Genomic DNA, 20849 nt, shown 5'->3' on the forward strand with positions numbered 1-20849 from the left:
TTGGCACACCATTTCATGGTGAGGACAGGTCCCCCCATCCTCAGATGAAGGAACAGATGCTAAGAGAGGGGGAGTGACTTGCCTGAGAGCCAACAGCAGGTAAGAGACAGGGCAGGGTTTAAGTCCTCCGGTCTGCTCTTTGCAAAATGAGGCACCAAGTGATAGTGTTATAGGGACGGCAAATGGCCAGAGGGGCCCAGGCCAGCTCTCCGAGGGCGGACTGGTGATATTTGGAAATGTGTTCCTTGAAGGTGAGGAAGTGGGAGAGAAAGCATTTTAGGTGAGAGCACCACCTGCTCAGAGCGTGGAGGTGGGCTGAGCCTGCAGGACCCTGGGATCCTGCAGTGACAGGCTAAGGGTATGTAATCCAGTCCTCACTGTACAGATGCTATGAGATGAGGCTCAGAGAGGGACACTCATGGCTTAGGGCCACACCACACCACGATGGCAGAGCTGGGGCTCCGAGCGGTGTTTTTACACCAAGAGTCACAGCAAACAAAAGGAAGAAAAAAAACCCAAAGCAATATTTCAGTCTACCAGGTAACAAACGAGTCACCCTAGTTATTTGGTGTCTTGTAGGCAAAACAAGTGACCATGTGATTTCACCCTTCCCTGCACCCAATCTCACCTGACGTTGTCCCCTCTTTGCACCTCACCCCCTATGTGCGCACAGCGATGGCCAAGGCCCAGGGGAAAAAATGCTGGGGGAAAACCCTCGGCCACCACTGTCCTAAAGCCTGAAAGTCAAGTTGCCAAAACAAACTTCTTTTGTCTCTCTTCATTTTTCCGTGTTTAAATAATAATAATCTGAAAATGAAGTCATTGTGCTTACCTGTAGGCCTGCCAGTGGTGCCTGCTGGCGCCTCAAAGTGTGTCTGCCCGAGGCAGCTGTCTGGCTGGACACTGCGGTCCATCTCCCTGGGGTCCCACTCCGGGAATCAGCCCCCCCGGTCTGGCAGGTCGCCCCCCCTTCCCTCCCATGTCTCGTCAAAACTTATCCCTGCAGTGTGCCGCTCTCCCAGGGTCCATTCCTCTGCTAAATAATGGGTCATCTCTCCCCAAGGCCTTGCCCCTGGTAGGTGACTCCAAACCTGTAAGACGGTCCCCTGCTAGAGACACAAGCGCCACCATCCGGGACAGAATTATCCACCCCGAAGGCCTGGAGGAGTCTCAAGCAGTGGAATTTGGGTCCTGGTGGCAGATGGGCAGGATATTGTTTATGGAGGAAGGGCAGTCGGAGCCATAGAAAGGCGTAGAAAGGCATTCCTTCTGCCCCTCCTCTCTCTTCCACGGTGGGCTGGGCAGGTGCCCTTGCTCTCAGCCTCCAGGGGCCACAGACAGACGTCCCTCACTGTGGCTGACTGTCCTGGCCGGCTCCCACCATCTTCTCTACTCAGCAGTGACCTTCCAGAGACAGTCTCTAGGGATCTTATTCTTTTCTCCACCCCTGCGGGGAGGCCAGGGCCCCTGGCACACAGCAGGTGCTCCATGGTGCTCACACCTGGCCACCCTGTCCTCCCATCTGTGACCTTGGCAGTCACCTGTCGTGTTTCTTCCCACTTGGCCTCCGATGCTTCCAGGGGGGCGGGAGAGGCCGTGCTGAGGGTGGGCAGTCAGACAGCCTCATGGCTGTGGGCCACGCAGTGAGCCTCTCTGGAGCCCTGCTCCTCGCTGGCCTGATGGGAATAACGATGTGTCTGTCATCTCTTTTGATGCCACGGCCGTCCAAGGAGGTAAGGTGTGTAAAGGTCTCAGCAGAGCTCCAATTCACAGGAGGAGTTTAATGATGGAAGGTCTTCTGCTGTGTTTATTATCTTAGGAGGCAACATAGCTAAGAATTATTGAGCATGTGCAGCGTGCCGGGCACCGTGCTGAGAGCTTTATACCTAATCATGGGGCTGTGCAGTAGGTGGCTTTTCTGCCCTCCTTTTACAGGACAGAATACCAAGCCTGAGTAAGTGGCCAAGTTGGATCTGAGTTCAGGATTATCCTCTTTCACATCCTGGAGGTACTTCCACGAAGTCTTTAAAGTCCCAGAACTAGGCCTTTGCTCGCGGGCTGGACTGGGAATACAAATGCTCACCCTGCCATCAGTGTATGTTGGGGAGGATGGGGAAGGGACCAGCCCCACAGCCTTAGCCCAGGACAATACAGGCACAGACATGCATGCACACACACACACATAGGAACACACACCTGCACGCATGTGTGAACGCACATGCCAGCACACACAGATGCACACGCATAAGCACAGACACACATAGACACACATGTGCATGTGCGTGCACTTGTATGCACGTGGGAGGTGGAGCCTTCACAGAAGCAGAGGCCCCTGTCAGGCTGTCACACAGGCAAATGCTGATGCTATCTGGGTGGGCCGGGAGGGCGTCTGTCCTTGTTATCAGCCACCTGACTCTGGCGGGGAAGAGGGAGGAGGGTCACACATGGGTAGATGGAGTTGAGGTAGTGGGCTGGGGGGTGTCTGGCTGCTTATAGAGGGTTGCGGCCCGGCTGACCATGGGGCCACAGGGGCTGCTGAGCTCTGTAAACAGGAGGCCCAGCTCAGACCTGCTGGATTGGAAACTGCTGACCTTATATCACTGAAACCGGCTGCTTACCTCTGACCTCTCTGGGGGCAGGAGGGCAAGCATGGGCTTAGGGGGTGAGCCTGACTCAGGGCAGGAAGGGAGCAGCCTGGAGAGGCTTAGATGTGCCTAGTGTTCAATATCCTGACCTGTGGAGGCATCTGGAGGTGTGTTCCCTTCCCTTGGTTCCCAGTGGCTTGGTCACCGAGCCCACCAACCTCTGATACCCAGTGCTATCCAATAGAACTTTCTACAACGATGGAAATGTTTTGCATCTCCACTGTCCAATGGGCAGCCAGAGTAGCTCCAGGGCTCTGGCAATGTCGCTGGTATAGCTGAAGGACTGAAATTTTAATTTGATTTAACTTAATTTAAATGTAAATGGCCACATAAGGTAGTGGGTACACACTGGGTAGTGCAGCTCTCCGTACCAGCAGGTGGGAGGGACAGAGGGCCTGAGTTCTGGGATGGGGCAGCGTGGGGCTTGAGTCCAGCTCATCTGCTGGATGTCTGTGGCATATTCATGCCCAGGGAAGTGAGACCCCTAAGACCCAACAGCAGTGTGAGAGGCCAGGGCAGCACAAGGGCCTCCAGTCACCTGCCTAGGCTTGAGTCTTGGGCTGTGGGCACGCCTGTGATTCCTCATCTGGAAAGTTGGGGCAAGTGTAGTACAGGCCTCTACTAAGTACCCTGAGGATTAACCAGCAGGTCAGCTATAAACAGGATATAAACAATATCAAGTTGAACAAATATGTGGCTACATAGCCATAGCCTTGCAGGCAGACCCAGGCACCAGGATTCTCCAACTCTAGCTCACAGAGGCATCAAGGGGACAGACAGCTCTTGGGGAGCCTGAGCCAACGGCTCTAATGTCTTCTGCTTGGAAGTGGGGTGCAGGGACTGGCTGAGTATGTGTGTGCAAGCTTAGCGTGTAACAGGGATCCCTCCAAGCAAGGGGGCTCCGTTCATTCGGGGGCCCTGTTTTCTTATTAGAGATAATATTCCTCCCAACTCTCAAAGCAAATCCTCAAGAAGTGGGAGAAAAATGTTAATGCTCTTTAATTAAAATTCCTTCCCAGGCCTGTTGGTCTAAGCAGGCAGGCCCCTGACCACTCAGAAACCTGCAGGTCTGAAGGAGCTGGTTCCTGGTGGGGCCCTGGGAGGCCCTGAAGAATCCTGGGGACTGAGTTTAGGATCTGGTTCACGGAGACTGTCCTGTATCCATGCCAGGGACACGAGCCAGGGTCCCTCCAGATTCACACTGCAAGCTCCTGTTCTTCCGTGACGGGAAGATATAACCCCGCTTGGTGCCCACAAGGAGCCAGCGTGCCACTGTTCTATCTCTTGGCCTTCCAGCCAACCTGCAGAGCAAGAACTTTTGTTACCAGTCTGTATTTTGCAGAGGAGGAGACTGGGGTTCAAAGTGGCGATGTAATGTAGCCAAGCCACAGAGTTGCAGGGCTAGGGTTCGTGCCCGGGTCTGCTGGACTTTCAGACCTGGGGTTTTCACCGCTCCAGGTTGCCTGGTGAACACAGCCTACAGTTCCTCACGGGCAAGCAACCATGAGAGGCCCTTGCTCAGACACAAGACACAGTGTCATAAACTGAGACCTTATTTTTTAGAACCGTCTCATCCAAGCGCACACTGCCCCTCCTCCATGGGTAAGACAATACTGCCTCCAGTGGTATCTGTCACACTCAGTGCCAGAACTTGCTTGGGTCTTCTTTGGGAACAAATGTCTGCATCTGCCAGTGAGCTAGTTCCTTTATCCCCACACCTTACTCGTGACAAACCAGTATTGCCCAGACTGACCCCCGCCCTCGATGGGTGAGTTTACTGAATTACATTTTGGTGCCGAGCCAGCTGAATGCTTTGAGGATGCTATTCTAAAAGGAGCCTCAGAAACCTCACTGTTGCAGGGAACTTGTCAGCCCATGAGACCCACTGTATTGGGAACCATAATAGAAATTGTCTTCAGATCTCAAAGTCAGGAAAGCCTGTGCTTCTGAACAGTCAGCTTATTGATATTTTGTGGGATCTGAGCACCTTGAAACTGGCCATTTTCCCTTTTTGCTTTGGCCACTAGGAAGCTCAGGATGACATTTGTAGCCACTTCTGCCTGGCATTATGTTGTGTGCATTTTATGACTGGCTGTGCTCTGTTTCAGCTTAAACTTTCATTTGCTCCTTTCGCCATTTACTCACTTGATATTTTAAAAAGCACCTCAAATCCATTTGGGATGAGAGCAGGGTCAAAATAAATAGCAAGTGATGAGCGATTGCCCATGCCATTTACCAGATTAGATCTGGGATACTTTTGGTCATTTCTGAAAGTCAATTCCACTCTCAATCTGAAAATCTCTATCGGGAATAGGTGCTTTGCCTGCCACGTGAAGAATGTGAAGTGAAAGACACACTTGAACATAGGATGTCTTAGGACTTTGCTGACAAATCATATGCTTAGTTTATAGTCGAATCTGGAATATCAGGTTGGGATGGGCAGTAGAAAGAGTCAAGACACTAGGTTCATAGTCTTCACTCTGGTGCCAGCTGACTGTGCAACGTGAGGGAAGGTGCTTCACCTCTCTGAGCTTTGTACTGCTGATATGGGGATGCAAACATGACCCTAAGCCCTGTTTAAACAGTTTATGTGCGATTTCTTTAAATTATCATTGAGGAGATGGAAGGGCTGGAAGGAGAGGCAAACTATGACCTTGGGGTTTGGGTTGGACCATGGGGTCAGATTATGCCTCTGGGGTTGGGATCTGAATGATGTAGCCAATAGCAGGTCCCAGAATTTTGGAGTTCTGCTTCAGCCCGCAGGGTTTATGGTACCCTCTAGAAGTATCCCTCACTCACTAGAGTTGTCATAATCCCTGACAAAGATGTGTGGCACACTGGTGAGCCCCCCATAGGGACAGTGGGTGACAGAAGGCTAAACTTTTTTTTTAATAATAAATTTATTTTTTATTGGTGTTCAATTTACCAACATACAGAACAACACCCAGTGCTCATCCTGTCAAGTGCCCCCCTCAGTGACAGAAGGCTAAACTAATGGTACTCAGGATTAGTTAAGTGAGAAAGCTAAAGCCTAGCATATGAGAAAATTCCTAACCACACACGGCAGTTTTCTCCTTTCTGACAATCAGGGATATGTCAGGTCACATCCGCATTTTCTCCTGGGCCACCAGGAAGCTCAGAACAAAATTTCAACTTCAACTGTGATAATTTTATAGATCGCTGTAACCTGGGTTTTTATGTTTCTATTTCTTATCCTCACTCTCTTATCCCCACTGTCTTCCTCCTCTCATTTAAATTTTCCTGGTTTTCGTTTGCTTTTCTAGTTCATATTTTTAATTTATACAAATAGTGCATAAATACATTCTACTTGGGAAAAAAAAAAGAAAGAAATGGTAAGGAGGGCAAATCAACTCTTAGATCCTCATAGGTTACTGTCCTAATCCCACTCTCCTTCCCGGGGGCAAGCGCTGTATTGACACATACACGTGTCTGAGAAAGGGCATCGTTGTCGTGGTTAACTGCATGTTTTCACAAGTGATATAATCACGAGGTGTCACTCTGTGACTTGCTTTTATCTAATGGTATGTCTCGCAGCCCTGCCTTTGTCCAGTGAGAGGAGCTACCTCAGTGTCTTAAATGCAGCATGCTATTTCATTGTATAGTCTCATCACAGTTTATTAGGCCAGTCCCCTACTTGTGACATTTAGATTACGTCCCCTGCTTTTGCTGTTATAGCGCTGTCCTAAGCAAGGGTGTATATGCCTCTCTGCATGTGTGAAAAAGTGTTTCTTCTAGGTATGTATCAAGAAGTGGAATAGTTAAGTCTTGGTAAGTGAGATTTAAAATCTGAAACTCATCTTGCCAAATTGCCTCCTGGTGCGGATATACCTGCTGACGCGTCCCACACGCAGGGCATGCGAATGCCCATTTCCACATCTTCTTCCTACTGGCCGTCCTCACACTTTCTGATTTCTGCCCATTTCATGCAAGAGAAATAGTTATGCGTTGTGGTGTTCATTTTCTCCTCCCTGGCTTTTAGCAAGGATAAGTCTCTTGTCAAATGTTTTCCTGTTTTGCTCATCGTGGTTCATATTCTTTGTCCATTTTTTATTGGGTTGGTGGTCTTCTGTTCTTGTTGTGGATTGATAGGAATTCTTCATGTATTCTGGATATTAATTCTGTATAATATAAACTAAATATAAACTAAATCCCCCTAGTCTTCTTAAAAAATATATTATTTACTTATTTATTTAGAGAGGGCGCAGCAATGGGGAGGAGGACAGGAGGAGAGAGAATCCCAAGCTGACTCCATGCTGAGCGCAGAACCTGACATGGGGCTTCTTCCCAGGACCCAGAGATCAAGACCTGAGTCGAAATCAAGAGTCAGATACTTAACCAATTGAGCCACCCAGGTATCCTCTCCCCCTAGTATTTTAAATTATTTTACAATTTATTAAACTTTGGTTATGGCGATTTCTTTTTTAAAAAAATATTTTATTTACTTATTCATGACAGACACAGAGAGATAGAGACACAGACAGAGGGAGAAGCAGGTTCCCTGCAGGGAGCCCAGTGCAGAACTCGATCCCAGGACCCCGGGACCATGATCTGAGCTGAAGGCAGATGCTCAACCACTGAGCCACCCAGGTGTCCAGGTGATTTCTTTGACATACAGAAATTTCAAGTTTTTTTTAAAGGTATAATTAGTGTAACATTATATTAGCTTCAGGAGGAAAGGTAATGATTCAATGTTTGTAAATATTGCAAAATGATCACCACAATAAATCTAGTTAACATCCATCATTGTACATAGTTATATATTTTTTTCTTATGATGAGAACTTTCAAAATCTACTCTTCTGGCTACTTTTAAATATGCAATGTGGTATTATTGATGAGAGCCACCATGCTGTACATTACATCCCCTTGACTTATTTTGTAACTGGAAATGTGTACCTTTTGATCCCCTTCACCCAGAAATCTCAATTTTTAAAAAAACATTTTATTTATTTATTTACTTTGAGAGAGAGCATGCGGGGATGGGGGGAGGGGAGGAGCAGAGGGAGAGGGAAGAGCAGACTCTGCACTGAGTGTAGAGCCCAAGGTGGAGCTGGATCCCAGGACCCATGAACTCATGACCTGAGCTGAAATCAAGAGTAGGGTGCTTAAACAATTGAGCCACCCAAGCTCAATTTCAATTTTGATGCAATGAAGTGTGGCTGTCTTTTTCTTTGTGGCTTTTGCTTGGTGTGCCTCTTGACAAAGGCTTCCTTGCTATAAGATCATGAACATGTATTTCTTCTATTGGCTTCAAAGTTTTCTTTTTTCTGAACTCATTTGCAGGTATGAGTTTAATTTTGTGAATGGTGGGAGGTTGGAATGCAGTGATTTTTAAAAATATGGGTAGCTATTTGCCGTGGCACCATTTACTGATCCAGCTGTTCCCTCACGGTGTGAAAGCCCTTTACTTCAAGTATCTCATTCCTATATGAGAGTGGGCTTGTTCTGGCTCCCTTTTGGGTTCCATTAATTTATGTATCCATTCTACTAATCCTGCTCTCCTCTCTGAACCCCCGGCTTTCTAGACTTGATTATATTCTCTGGATTTTTATTTTTGTATTTATTGATTTTCCCCCCATTATACCCTTATATTGAAGTAAAAGTGACATAACATAAAATTCACCATTTAAAATGCTTTAAAATGTACTATGCAGTGGCTCTTAGTACATTTATATGGCCTTCATTGCCATCTAATGCCAGAACATTTTTATCACTCCAGAAAGACACCCTATACCCACTAGCAATCACCCCCCATTCCATCCCCCACCCCGCCCGCTCTTGGCAACCACTAATGTGTTTTCTGTCTCTACAGATTTGAGTATTCTGGACATGTCATATAAATATGATTACATGGGGACACCTGGATGGCTCAGTGGGTTAAATGTCTGACTCCTAGTTTCAGCTCAGGTCATAATCTCAGGGTTGTGGGATTGAGCTGTGTGTTGGGCTTGGTGCTCAGCAAGGAATCTATTTGGGGATTCTCTCTCTTTCTCTCTCTCTCTCTCTCTCTCTCCCTCTGTCTCTGCCCCTGCTCACATTCTCTTTCTCGCTCAAATAAATAAATCTTTTTTAAAAAATGTGCTTACATGGTATGTGGCCTCTGTGTCTCATGTCTGCTGTTTTCAAGGCTCATCTATGTTGTAGCATGTATTGGTACTTCCTTCTGTTTTTTATGACATTCCCTTGGATACATCACATTTTGTTTATATGTTCATCAGTTGATGAACATTTGTGTTGTTTCCACCTTTTGGCTCTTATAAACAATGCCACTATAAGCATTTATGTACATTCTGATTTGAATACCTATCATATCTGCTGTGTACACACACACATGGGATTTTTGGGTCATATGGTAATTGTATGTTTAACTTTGGAGGAGCTGCCAAATTTTTTCTGCAGTGCCTCAACATTTTACATTCCCCACCAATAATGTACAAAATTTTTCATTTCTCTGTATCATGGACAACACTTGCTATTGTCCACCTTTTTTTATTAAAGTCATCCTAGGGGATGTGAAGTGGTATCTCATTATCATTTTGAATTGCATTTCTTAATGATTAATGATGTTGAACATATTTTTATGTACTTATTGGTCATATCTTCTTTGGAGGAATGTCCATTCAAATTTTTTTGCCCATTCTTATTTCCATTGTCTTTTTACTATTGAATTTTAAGAGTTCTTTATATATGCGGATAGTAGAACCTAACAAAAATATGATTTGCAAATATTTTCCCCTATTGTTTGGTTGTCTTTTTGCTTTCTTGGTAGTTCTTTTGATGTGCCAAAGTTCTAAGATTTATTTTCGAAAATTTCTATAGGTAATACCCAGTTTTTCAATAGTTTATTTAAAGGTCAGAAGAAAGCAATGTCCCCAGGGGCTGAGAGTTGAGAAAGCATCTATCAAGGTACAAGGACTTGGAGATGATACAGGCTAATGCATTCTAGGAATTTGTTACTAATCTACCAACAATACTTTGATGAGCATCTTCTCTAGGGCAGGCCTTGTGTGAGGTGCAAGGAGCGGTAGCTTGTGGAAGGATGCGTGGGACCCTCACAGCCCAGACCAGGAAGCATGCGTGAGAGGTCAGGGTTACACACACCTGGATGGATGGGCTGCAGTGCTGTGGGAGCACCCAGAGCTGCATGTGTTCTCGTGACAAAAGGGAGGGCTTGGCTAAGACCTGTGGGATCAGGACCTGGTTGCTGAGGATAGAAGAAGGACAAATGCAAGGGCAGGAGAGTGGCTTCAGCAAAGGAAGACCTGTACAAAAGGTCTATTGGCAGAAAGAGTCTGGAATGTTCCTTGCAGAGCCTGGGCAGGGATGGTGAGATCTGGAGCTTAGGAATGGGAAGAGATAAAAAAAAAAAAAAAAAAATGGAATGGGAAGAGATGGTCTATGAAAGGCCTATTTGTCACACCAGGGGGACTAGACTTTTTTTCTGTGGGCAGAGTTGATTTATAGCAGAAGAAAGACATGATCAGACACTAGCATTTTGGGAGGGTCACTCAAGGTAAAGAACAGAAAAGAGGAGGCCAGCCTGGAGCTCAGGGGCCATTTCGATCCTTGGGGCACCCTCAGGTCAGGAAAAAAAGGACAATGGTTGGACATATGTGGTGGTTCTTTCTTTCTTTCTTTCTTTCTTTCTTTCTTTCTTTCTTTCTTTCTTTCTTCTTTCTTTTTCTTTCTTTCTCTCTCTCTCTCTTCCTTCCTTCCTTCTTTCCTTCCTTCCTTCCTTCCTTCCTTCCTTCCTTCCTTCCTTCCTTCCTTTCTTTCTTTCTTTTTTTGAGGGGTGGAGGAGGGCAGAGGTGGAGAGAGAGCGATCTTAAGCAGGATCTGCATCCAGCATGGAGCCCCAGGTGGGACTCAATCTCATGACCCTGACATCATGACCTGAGATGAAATCAGGAGTCAGGCACTTAACCAACAGAGCCACCCCGGCATCTCTGTCTTCTTTCATGGTTCCTTTCATTATTTTCCTTTCAATACTGGAGTGGTTCATGATAATTTCTGAGAACAGAAAATAACAACTAGCAAGAGCAGCATGAAGGACAGTCAAGTTGAAGCTGCCCAGAGAAATTATTGTTCACACCTTGTTGCCCACGAGCATGCACATACACACATGCATCATACACATGGAAATATCCTACATGCTTGTTTGAAATTCAGTCTAACTCTTTAAATCAAATCCATGTTTGTGGACATTTTGTTTTGAATTTTTTACAATTACAGCTCAAAATAGGGATAGTTGACTAAAAGTGATCAGAACTAAAAAGATAAACAGTAATCTAAATCTGGGCACCCCAGGTGGCTCAGCGGTTTAGCGCCGCCTTCAGTCTAGGGCCTGATCCTGGAGACCCGGGATAGAGTCCCACATCGGGCTCCCTGCGTGGAGTCTGCTTCTCCCTTTGCCTTGTGTCTCTGCCTCTCTCTCTCTCGCTCTCTCTCTGTGTGTGTCTCTCATGAATAAATAAATAAAATCTTACAAAAAAATAAAAATAAATCTGACAAAGATGCTTGCTCCTATGTACACAAAGGGTTGAAAAGCCCGTGGTGCACCAAGTTCATCAACATTTGAACACCCAGGTTGCACAAGCAGTGAGCTCTGAAATGTGCCCTTCCTCCTGCTGGCCACCGAGGGCCTCTGGATGAGCAAAGTGCTGATGCAGGGGTGGGGTGGGAGGGTGGTGTCCATACTGGGGAAACTGAGTATCGCCTTGTTTTCTGGGCTCCCAGGCCAAGTTAGGGACCATCCATTTAGTCTCCCAGACCAGACCATACAGTGTTCTCCATTTGGAGGCCAGTCCTGGTCCATTGACTTAGAGCCTTGTTGGAACCTGGTAGATATGTGTTCAACCAATGAATCAGGAAATAATTGCATTGATGATGCAAAGATGGGTTGGGAACTAACCACCGTGGAACATGCTAGATCTAGACTGGAACAAGTTACTCGACAAGAGCCACTAAACCTTGTGGCATGCTCCCAAGTAATGAGATTCTGAGATTTTAAAAATTTTTTGAGGTTGAGAGGGGGAGTTCTTCCTTTTTTTTTTTTTTTAAACAGCTTTATTGGGTATAACTGACATACACTGGATTGCACAGCTTTAAAGCATGCAACTTAAGTTTTAACGTATGGATACACTCATGGAGCCAATCACTCACACTCAACATGTCCTCCACCTCCCAAAGTTTCTTTGTGATCTTTCCATAATCCCTGCCATCTCAACACCACCCTACCGATTGGCTTTCTCTCCCTACAGATTGGTTTGCATTTTCTACACTTGCATATGAATGGATTCACGTAGTAGGTGCTCTTTTCAGCCTGTTTTCATCATTCAGCATAATTTGAGCTCAGGCGTGTTGCAGCATGCACCGGCAGGCCTTATCATCACCCTTATTTTACCGACTGGGGGACTCTCAGGAGCCAAGGAACCACAGATGCTACACAGCCATAAAGTGGTAGAGTAAAATTTTGATCCTGGCTCTGTGTGGCTCCAAAGGTCATCTTTATCTGTTTATTACAGCCCTGCATCTAAGAACAACCTCAGAGTGAACACAGTTTCTGGAAAGTAGTTGCTGGTTGCTGCTCTGGATCCTTGCACCCCAACTTGCTGGTCTGCTCCTCTGTTGTCTCTACCTCCTCCGTGGGAGAATCAGTGCTGGAAATCTAGAGCCACCTGCCCTTGGAGAAGGGGAAGTAACAGTCCGCCCAGCCCCTCTAGGCTCTGAGCAGCTTGAGGACAGGGAAATGCTCGCCCTTCTTACCCCAGCACCTAGCACAGTGTTGTCTCCTCCTTGGGAGCCCTGCTCTGAGGTCCAAGCCACCTCCTGACTGAGGGTTCCCCAGGTGCCTAAGGATACGTTGGGTCCAGATAATCAGCTTCCATGTGCCCTCAGGAGCCAGGTCTGGGCTTTGTGAGTCTGGCTTCCCTGAGCCTGGCCTGGCCTGGGACTCACTGCCATATGGGCATCAGCCTTAGCCAGCCTGTCTGGCTCCTTGTCCAGCAGCACAGCCCTCTGACCTGGGTGCTCATCCACGGGAGGCCCAGCAGCCCGCCGCAGTCAGATGCCCACCATGGGCAGGGCTCAGTCCCCTGGACTTGCCTTGGCTGGGCTTCTGGTCATGCCCTGAAGTCTCCACTCCTCCAGGAAGCACGCCACGCATGAGATCTGGAGTCTCTCAAGCCAAGGATCAAAGTGGCTGTGCCACTGGGATACCCTGGGCAACTCTTTTACTTACCCACTCACTCATTCACTCATTCACTCATTTGTTCATTCATTCGTTCACTCACATAGATCTCTGTGCTGGGCCCAGATGAGAAGGACCCAGGCCAGGAACACTGTACACAGTTGTGCAGGTTCACTACGCTGTCACCCCTGTTTAAGTCCCTGGAGGAAGCATTCTCTGTGGTGGCCCTGACTCCTAGCCTGTCCTCAGGGAGTCCACGGTCAGGGGCAGGAGGAGGTCGTGACATGAAAGTATGCCTACAGCACAGCACATTTGGGGCTGCGCCCAGAGCAACACTGGTTTAATGGAAGTTGCCCCAATGGCTGGAGCCTATCAGAGGAGGCTTCCTGGAGGAGGTAGCATTGCCCAGAGATGTGACGAAGCGGGAATGGGGGGAGGGTCAACACAGGGAAGGGAAACTCTAAACACAGGGCTGGAAACAAGGTGGGGAGCGCAGTGAGTGGAGAGGCTATGAAAACTTGAGTGTGGTGGGAACATGGGATGTGGGTAGTGGCAGGACCCGAGGGAAGGGGCTCAGACCCAGCCTGAGGACAACGAGGAAGCACTGGAGGATTTTCACCAAGGAGGTAGTGCTCACGGCCTCTCCTCCCTTGTCTGTAAATTGGGCACAGAAATCCCTACTTCTCCAGTGGGATGGAGATTGAGCATGGTGGGTCTTCAGCAATGAGGCAGTGGCTGCGTCTGCCCTCGAAGCCTGGGCAAGGGTGTGGTGTCGCACTGGCCAGGCCTGGTTGGCACGGCCTGCCACAGTCTCCTGCCCTGGAGCCCTCCGTGGCAGGGTCGGGTGGTGAAACCAGATCCCAGCCCAGAGAAGCTGGACGACGTACGTGCCTCTGTGCCACCCTCCCCCAGACGCAGGCTGTGCGGCTGACACCTGGCTCACCTCCCCTGGCACCTGGCCTTTGAGACACAGCCAAGGTAGCCGGGCAGGGCCAGGCCGAGGGCATGCAGGGTGGCTGGGCTCACATGGGCTGGGCTTCCTGGGACTGGCACCCACCAGCGGGAGAGGAAATGGAGAGACCTAGAGGCGCCGTGCTACCTGTCCGGCTGGCTCTCCTCTCCGCGGGCAGAGACACACCTATCCTTCTCCCCATCCCCTTCCTGCCTGGCCCAGGCTCCAGCGAGCAGCTGCCAGGACCCCCAGTCTCCCCGGCCCTCCCTGCCCCATGCTCCCGGCATCTCCTGCCCCAGCTGCTTGGTTTAGCAAAATTGCACTTTAAACATTTCAATATCGACCCTTTTCTGAATGCACCAGTAATACAATGCTCATTTTAGAAACCTTGGAAAATACAGAGAAGTAAGAGAAGGAACCCAAAATGATCAATCCGTCACCCTCTAGCCTGTTGGGGCAACTAAAATGTTCCTTCATATTCAATCTCTTCTTAAACACACGTGGAGTTTCTTGGTAAAGGTGCTCCTCCTCCTGTGTATCTTCCATCCTGTATCTGTTCTATACCTAGTCTCCTCTAGCCTGGATTTTGCAACGCAAGGTCATTATCAGAATAATTATGAAGACAAATCTGTTGTCATAAACTCGTTGCTCTGCACATTTGGAGGTAAGTCTAAAGGTGACGCGTTGTCCATGCCCCTGCGGCCTCCATTAGTGCAGGGAGTCAAGAAGTGACTGTTTCATTTCACAGGTTGGGAGATTGAGGTGGTCCGAGGCTGGTCCCAGCCCCCACCCCCCAGAGCCTCGGGTTCATTGGATGGGTGTTTGCTGAACACCCACTGCCTCCCTGGTATCCTGCTTGCCATGAGGGACAGGGCTCTGTAAGTGCAGCCCTGGTGCTCCACCAGTCCCCAACCCAGTGGGGGTGATGACAGGGAGACATAACATTCATGTGACAAGGATGTGCGTGATGGAGGTTAGGAAGGGCTTCGACTTGAGCTCAGGATTGAGGTGTAGGCTTTAGCCTGGCCCTGCAAAGTGACTGTGCGAAGTCCCCCAATTCTGTTACCCTGGCAGGCCAAGGGCTGAGTGTGGGCAGAGCAGAGGTGGAGGGGTGTCTCCCCAGCCCTGTGTGGGAGGATGGGTGAGTGTTAATCCCCCTGGCCCACTGCAATGGAGGCTGGCAAGGCATAGGATTGAGAAAGCTCTCCTTGGTCCTGCCTTCAGGAAGCTCGTACATGTTCAGGTGGTCACAAGGAGAAAAGGGGAGGAAGGGTTTCCTCAGAGGCTTGGGAGAGCCTTTGGCCTCTCTGCCACTGAGGAGAGGACGATTTTGGGGGCCAACCTGCCCTCCTGGCCTCTAAGCTGGTTTTTGTATCCAGCCCCTGACTTTGATCACCTCATGTGGCCCAGAAGAGGTATTTGGTGAGACTGGTGAAAACTGTCTCCTTGGGAGAGACAGAGTTCCCCCTGGGGACCCTACCAGGACTCTCCAGAGGCCCCCACGGGCCCAGAGAAGGCCTACTACTAACCCCTGCCAGGGGCCTCCTCTTGCGGACTACAGGCCACGTGGAGGCCAAGGAGGGAGGTTTATGGTCTGCTGACCAGGCCCAGTGTTCTCTGAGGCAAGGGCAGGCGGAGCGTTAGGGGAAGTGGCCACCAAAGGAAAGCAGGCCAACCCAGCAGTGACCCTTCCCTTCTAGGCCTGTCACGGTCCTGGGCAGAAAAGGCCAGGCCTCCGAGGGCACCTCTTCCTACACACACGTGCACCCATGGTATATACCCAAACCATTCTCCTGGAACCCCCCTGAAATGAAGGCCAGCCCACTAGTACCAGCCCACCCTCTACTGTAGCAACACGCGGCCTAGACAGACTCCCATTCACACCCCGCCCCTGTCGAGCTGGGCAACCCGTGTTGCTAAGCCTCTTGGTTAGTGTCCCAAGGCTGCTGTACAAAGGTCTGCAAGCCAGGTGGCCTAAAAGAACAGGAGTTTATTCTCTCGTGGTTCTGGAGGCCAGAGTCCAAAAGCGAGGTGTTGGGAGGGTTGGTTCCCCCTGGAGGCTCTGAGGGAGAATCCATGCCTCTTCTCTGGCTCCTGGTGGCTCCCGGCAACCGTTGGCTCTGGGCTGAGCGACGCCAGCATCTGCCTCTGTCGTCACATGGCCACACAGAGACATCCTTCCCTGTCTCTCCTCTCGATGTCCCAATCCTCCCTCTCCTTTCTCCTGATATAAGGTCCCCCCGCAACCCAATTCAAGACCATCTCAAGATCCTTACTTTAATACATCTGCAAAGGCCTATTGGCAAACAAGGTCACATTCCAAGTACTAAGTACTTGGACCTATCTTTTTGGGGCCACTATCCAATCCACTACACTCTGTCAGCCCCGGTCTCCTCCCCTGTGAAGTAGGTGTTGTGGAGCCCCCCACCCCACCCCAACCCCAGAAGGTATGAAGATCTCCTGAGAGCAGCACGGGAGCCCAGCACAGGGCCCGCTGCCCCTTCCCATGATGATGCATTAGATGCTAGTGGCCGGGGAGGGAAATGGGCACCAAGTGGCCGGACCCCAGCTTGACAGCACAATAAGGACATGGTTTCCAAGGCGAGCTTGTCATTCCCAGCTGAGGAAAGAAAGGGCAGGGCGGGGAGCAGAGAGCCTCCTGGACAGGGAGCAGGAACATTCAGGTGAACTCTGAGGTGATGGTGAGGGCACATGCACCTGTCTCGCCAGGAAGCCCACCTGCCCGGGGGATGTGCGCCCTGTGACCAGAGGAAGGGCAGACCTGGGGGAAACACCCAATGATTAATCCAGATGCTGAAATGTTTCAGGCCACCATCCTCGGTTTGGCAGCTTGGGGCTGGTGAGTGCCATTCTAGTTGGTTACAAGTGTTTGTCCTTAGCTTGTGTTAAGACCTGCATTCATCCCCCTGCCCTTGCCCAATTTCTCTGTAAGAAAGAGAGAGAGAGAGAGAGAGAGAGAGAGAGAGAGAGAGATCTTAAACTTTGCCACTCTGCTTCAGGGTTTTGACTTCACCATTAATTAAGGCAGCTCAAGGTCAGAGTTGAACAGAGGCCAGGAAACCAAGGGCCGAGCTCACCAGAGGCTGCAGTCCTGGCAGGAAAGACACATGGATCTGTGATGTCACCTTCCTGGTGCCCTGACTGTGAAACTCAGGAACCCCCAGCCCCAGGTGACCTTGCCCCTTGTCCACCCAGGCAAGATTAGAAGCCTCTGAGGAGGGGTCCTGAGGCCCTTGCTCGCCAGGCCAAGCTGCGCTGATGAGGAAGATGCACCAGAATCTCTCACCTTCAAAGGTCGTCTCTTCCAACTCATTCTTGAATAGGCTTCTCCCAATGCAGGGAAAAGGAAGTCACCAGGAAGGTGGCCTGCCTGGTGCCCACGGGCTTCTAGACCAGGAGCCGGGTCTGTTCCCCATCCCCAGAGCGCAGGCTGTTTGAGGACCACTGTCCCAGTTCCCCATTCTCCACCACTGGACAGGGCGGGGCGGGGGGGGGCCTCATTCTGCAGATGAACTGGTGAGCCTGGAGCTTCAGGTCACACTGCTGGGATGGTCTTCCCCAATCCCGTTTTTTAGGGAAAATCAAGGCACATGATTATCAGGCACCAAGGTGCTAAACTCTAAGACTTTTAAACTTTTTCAACCCCACTCCAGCCTACGGGGTAGCTACTATTAACTCCACATCACAGGAGATGAAACCGAGGTCCCACTGGTAAATGGAGTGGATTCAGGCCTGGGTGTCCTGACCAGCAGCCCCAGTGAGGACGCCAGCTCCTGCAGGGGCCATGCAGGGATGACTGACGGGAATGTGAGAGCCATGATGAAAAAGGAGCCCCAGACCCAAGCTGCGCCCTTGGGGGATCCGGATGGGACATTGCCTGCTTCCCAGGGACTGCGGGCGGTGGACTCCCAGGACCAGCCTAGCTCGGGGCTCTGTTTGACTTTCCCCTCTTTTGTCCTTTGTCCTGTTCAGGTTTGCATTCCAGGGTCCCGTCCCCTCACTCACTCACTCACCCCTCACATGCACCCCAACACTGACGCTACTCAAATCATCATTAGGCCTTGAGGACAAACGTAATCCCAGGAAATCCACACCTCTCCTTGAGCATTAGATATGAGTGCTGTGAATCGCCCCTGGCCTGTGCCTGGTTGCCACCATTTCCACACGATTTTGGGGTATCCTGGTGCTGCCAGGTTCCAGCCTTGGAGACCTGGAGCTTGGCAAGGCCGCCGTCCTGGGAGGATTTGCAACCCTTGGTTCCAAGTGGACTCTGCTGCTTCCCCCGGGGTTAACTCTCTGAACCTTAGGGCCTTCGTCGTGAAAGCGGACTGAAAACACCTCTCTTGTCTGTGCAACTGCCTGGCACACATCTGGCTTCAAGAGGCTGCAGCCCGTGTATTTTAGCTGCATTTCTGTACAGGTGAAGGATCCCAGACCTTTCCAACTCTGAAACCCTGAAGCTCTGTAATCCCAAACTGAAGCTGCCCCCAGACCTCACAGATCTGGCTTCTCCCAGACCCTCAGCCCCCTGGCCTAATCAGCAAGAACTATCCCCAGCCTCACCCAGCAACCACTTCTTGATTTTAAAAAATATATTAACTATCCCATAAGCATGTACTTTGTAAGAAAATTAAGCCCTATGAATGTATGTAAAATAGAGAGTAAAAATCCTTTTTCATCACCCCCTACTTTCTCACCTCTATCAATCCCCCTTCCAGAGATAAGTATTGTGCAGAGTTAAGTGTGGATCCTTCCAGATGGCTTCTATCAATTCCCCTCCACACATACACACATCCTCAAGGCTCATACTTACTGCTCTGCAACTGGCTTCTTTCATAGGATATAGTGTTGCTACATATTGATCGTATTATTTTAATGACTAATCAACATTTTTGCAGGATGTATACACCATGGTTTATTAATTCCCTCATTAAGGAACATGTAGACTGTTTCTAATTTTTCAGTTAAACAATACTGCAATGCATATACTTGTGCATGCATCTTTTTTCACATAGGAGAAAAAAATGCTACCTATCTTGGAATAAATATGCTTGGCCAAAGAGTCTTTGCATTGCATGTGTGGATAAACACTAATAAACTGCTCTTCTCAAAGACTAAGCCGATAATCTCTCCCATCACCTTGTGACAGGGCCCATGTTCCCACTCATGTCAACACTTGAAAGCATTTTCCAAAAATACTGGAAAAGTATTTTTCCTTTTTGCCAGTTAACAACTTTTATGGGTATGATTTGCCTTTCCTCGATTATGGTATGGTTGAGCATCTTTTCATGGCCACTGGCCATTTGTATGGAGTCAGGTGTGAATTGTCTCCTACCCTTGCCTGAACTTCTATCACGTTAATCATCTTTTACTTATTTATGTGTGGGTTTTACCTCCTTTTAAAAAAGGGATAAAACATAACTGATTTAAACAATTCAAATAAAACCAAAGGTATAGAGGCAAAAGGAATTCCCCCTCCCACCCCCAGTTCTCCACGCAGCATCCAGGGTCCACGTCTTCCTGAGCACACAGGTATGGCACATGTGACCACAGTGTTTTTAGGAGGCCTGAAAATCTGGAAATATTTTAATTGTAATTTCTTTTACAATCAGAAAAAAACACAATAATAATGAGCTCAGCCTAGATCATATTTATCTTTATATCAAGGCAATCATAAAACATATTTTTTATTATTTTTCAAAGAAGGTAGAAGTGCCTAGGGCCCTTGAAAGTCATAATACAAAAAAAAAAAAAAAAAAAGAAAAAAAAAAGAAAGTCATAATAAAGCATGCTGGCCTACTAGTAACAACCAATTACTAGTGTTTTGGACATCATTCTAAAAATATTTTATGCAGATATATTCTACATATTTACTTATAAATGACTTTTCTTCTTTTTTATTATGCAACATTTTAGAGATATTTTTAAGAAGGAAAAAAATGTAACAGACTACTCATGAATCCAATACCAAGATCAATAGTAAGTAAATACAATTTTAACCGTATTTGCTCCAGAGGTCTTTTTTTGTTCAATTAAAAAAAAATGGCATGTGATGTATAAAGGTAATCCTTCAGAGTAGATAGTGTTCTACTCTCTCCCACTATCTGGCAGTTGCTGTGGGCTACTTCCAGGTGTGGTTGTATGTAGACCACAAACACTAGGCTAACCTGTGGTCATGAACTTCTCCCTCTTTGACCTACTTCCCTTCCTTCCCAGGACACCTCACTCTCTTGGTTTTCCTCCTGCTACACTGGCTTCTCCTTTTCAGTGTCCTTCACTCATTACCCCTCATCTTCCCATCTGCTTGCAATGCGTGGGCCGAGGGCTCTGTCTTCATCTCTGTCTATACCCTCTCCATGATCCCCATCCTCTGGATTTCAATACTATTTATATGTTGACTGACATCCACATAACTAGCTGTAGCCCAAGACCTTCACCTAATCCTATGTCCATATGCTCAACTACCTATTGGACATACTCTCTTGGATGATCATTGAGCATCTCCATGAGCAAACTCATGAGTTCCCTCCCTTTCCTCCCAAATATCCCCCATCTCAGTGGATGGGTACTCTGCTCTTCTAGTGTCTGACCCCCAGAACTTGGTCTCATTCTTGATTGCTCTCTCTCACAGACTGTACATCAACACCAATGAGCATATCCTGCTGGCTCTACCTCCAAAATACATCCAGGATCTGACCACTTTTTGCCACCTCCACTGAGACCATCCTGATTCCAGCTGCATCCATTTCCATCTACCACCTTTTAAAAGTACTTGCCATTCACTCATAGTTCGTGTTCCCCAACAAGAAGGCAAAGATATGATCTGTTTTGTTTATTCTTGTACCACCTGCCTCACGAGCAGTGCTGATACATAATAAGTATTCAATAAACACTTGTTGGATGAATGAATATTTTAATAATCGGGTTTATTTTTGTGCTTCATTCTGTTTTATTGAATGAGATGACTGTTTCGCACCAACACCTCAATATTTTAGTTACTTATCTTCAATGTGTTTTGATAA

At 48.3% G+C, this 20849-nt stretch overlaps 1 long non-coding RNA gene across 1 annotated transcript; it reads left to right on the top strand.

Annotated features, from left to right (window-relative positions):
• Positions 1-16445: 16445 nt before the first annotated feature.
• On the top strand, positions 16446-20744 carry LOC111091143. The gene is made up of 3 exons (XR_005373786.1): positions 16446-16666; positions 19744-19806; positions 20459-20744. It is a non-coding gene; the product is annotated as an uncharacterized LOC111091143 (long non-coding RNA).
• The last annotated feature ends 105 nt before the right edge of the window (positions 20745-20849 follow it).

Source organism: Canis lupus, chromosome 19 (genome assembly GCF_011100685.1).
Source record: "Canis lupus familiaris isolate Mischka breed German Shepherd chromosome 19, alternate assembly UU_Cfam_GSD_1.0, whole genome shotgun sequence".
In the NCBI taxonomy this organism is placed as follows: Eukaryota; Metazoa; Chordata; class Mammalia; order Carnivora; family Canidae; genus Canis; species Canis lupus.